At 44.5% G+C, this 2,762-nt stretch overlaps 1 protein-coding gene across 3 annotated transcripts in view; it reads left to right on the top strand.

Moving 5' to 3' along the window:
• KIAA1257 (KIAA1257 ortholog) overlaps nucleotides 1–2,762 on the top strand; it is a 111,184-nt gene that overhangs the window by 105,656 nt on the left and 2,766 nt on the right. The window lies entirely within an intron of this gene.

Raw genomic sequence — 2,762 nt, 5'->3', positions numbered from 1 at the left:
GGGGGGGGGGGGGGGAAATCCCTGCATATGCCCCCAGACCCAAGCAGCACCAGTTGCCGAGGCGGGGGTGTGTGGGGAGGCCCCCCAGCGTGCTCCCCGGTGGAACCAGAAGTGCTTCGGATCCACTTCCAGGTCTGCTGCTAAGCACTCAGAGAGTCCCACAGGAGCGCGGGGTCCCCAATCTGCCCCACCATCGCAGCATTCACAAGCTGCCTGGTACCTCGAGGTATGTAGAAAAAACATTTAAAGCTGTGTCTATGTCCGAATCATCAAATCTTTCCGAATCGATTTGGAGGGTTCTGATTCGATTTGGAGAGATTAAAGGGTCTCCTGCTTCAATTTGGATTTAGAGATTTAGTCACCTAATCGGGCCGAATCTCCGCCAAATTGAATCAGCAACCGAAGCTTCACACAGCCTGACTTGATAAATGCAGTAAGAAGGATATGCTGGTAAGCAGATGGAGCTACACCATTTAAGAGGAAGAATAATGGAGTGCAGAGTGCTTAAGCAGTTGGATTATAATAAAACACAGTCACTGTCTCTGTTTAGTCCCTGGTTTTTGGTGTCCAGTGCTGAATTTTTGTTCCCAAGCTGGGCTTTTGAAGGTGTTTTTGTAAATTTCTTCAGTACAAGTTTGAGAAAGCAAAAAGTGAGTGGTTGTTCAGTGAAAAGTAATCTACCTGTGTTTGTGTGTTGCTGCTTTGTCTTTTTTGCTGTGTTCATTCATTCTGGAGCAGTTTTTGTCTGCTTTTACCCACCCACTTTCCATGAGGGCATTTGGTCACTGGATGAGATCTATTACATCTGGGCTAGACATGTATTGGATTTGTGGCATCTGATGGCTTTGTGGTTAGAGTGGCTATGACTGGTTCTGTATTTGTCAATACAGGGAGAGGTCATTAGTTAGCCATGTTTGCCCAAAGTCATGCAGAAGGAAGGGGAGGAGATGCAGTTTATATACCAGTGATTTTCAACTAGGGTAGTATAGCATCCTGGGGTACTCTGAAATCCTTTCAAGAGTACTATAGGGTGTTGTGCACTGTTAGGTGTGCAGACATGATTCCATAGTGTGAAAAACATTCTGATTTGTGGACTTTCTGCATTCTTTGCAACAGAAGAATTTGTTTGGTTAATATTTTTCTGCCATCAAAACCTCCTTTCCTCTGCGCAGGTGTTGACCATGGCAGCTGGACATAGCTCTGTACTCCCAGCAATGCAACAGTTCAGACAGCAGTTTAGTAAAGTTGGAAGACTTTTACTAAAGAAGCCTGCAGCCCTTGTCTGTTAAGCCTGAGTGACATATTGAACATTCAACACAATACAAGCCACTTCAAATCAGTTTTACAAAGGGCACCATTCAGGAAAATCATTTATGGGATGGAGACAGTGTCTGGCTAGGCTCCAGGAGTTTATGTGATTGATTGGTATAACAAACATTTGTTCTGAGGAGCCCTAAAACATGGGTGTCATCCCTAAGATCTACTATCACTTGGGGATGGGTGAACATGGCAATACTTGACTTAGACTAGTGATGCTCACTCACTGGCCTCATTTCTACGCATGGGCTTAACTGCAGAGTAGACTAATTAGCTGCAGAATAAAGTATCATCACTATCTACACATGCAATGGTATTAGGCTGCACTAAACTAATTAATGTCGCAGGGTTAACACCAGGGTAATTTACTGCAATTAAATGCATGTTTAGACACTGACCGTGGGCATAAATTGTGCCCCATCAACCCAGCCAGCTAGGGGCCAGACTCCTGCCTGCTGCCTAGCCACACAGTTCCAAACTTTCAGCACCCTCATGTCCCACCTAGGCCCAACACCGCCACCCAGAGCCTAGGGCTGACCCCCGATGCCCCCTGCCAGCTTGGTCCTGCTCTGCCAAGACTCAAATTGCTGCTGTCCTGGGCACATGTGTAGATGCTCTACCCAGGAGTAGTTTAATTAACTGCATGTGTAGAGGCATCCACTGTGCATTGTTAGATGTGCAAACACCTACACCTGATTCAGCCAGTAACCACAGAGATTTCAAATAGGAATCCAGAGTGTCAAAAACATTCTGGCCTGTTGTGGTCTTTTGGAGTTACCTGTAATAGAAGAATTGTTCTGTTATTTTTCTGTAGTCAGGAAACAAGTGACAGCTAAGACCTAGCATTTTCTGAGCCTTAAGCTTAAGAAGGTTGAGAATCATTGAGCTAGACCTTCTTCTATGCCTGACTCTCCCACCCATTTGAGACAGCAGCCTAGTAATGCAAGCTTTCCCAGTGCTAACACTGGATATATTATGATTTTCCTAAATATAGTACTATTTCTGTATCAGATGATTTGGTATAGACTGATTATCAAGGTGCTGCAGCACCCTGGGGTGCCTCAAGGTTATTTTAAGGGTGCCATGGGTGCCACACAGTTAGGACTCTTCAGTGTACAAACATGATTTACAAGATGAACCCAGAGATTTCAAAGAGAATCCATACTTGCTGTGATCTTTCAGTTTTTTACAATAGAAGAACTCCATTTTTTGTAGTCAAGAAACAAATGAAAGCTAAGAGCTATCATTTTCCTAGGGGTGCTTCATGTATATACAGGTCGAGAACCACAGGCTAGACATAAATTTTATATAGACTATTTAGCATGACAACAACTGTAAAGCACTTAAACAAGGGGTGGGTAACTATTTGGGCAATTATTTCCACCCCCCAACCCTCCCCAACAGCTCACCAAAACTCTTTATGTTGTGTGGGGCCATGGGTGTGT

Source organism: Alligator sinensis, unplaced genomic scaffold (assembly GCF_000455745.1).
Source record: "Alligator sinensis unplaced genomic scaffold, ASM45574v1 scaffold81_3, whole genome shotgun sequence".
NCBI lineage: Eukaryota > Metazoa > Chordata > Crocodylia > Alligatoridae > Alligator > Alligator sinensis.
This window is presented reverse-complemented; position numbering and strand designations above follow the sequence as displayed.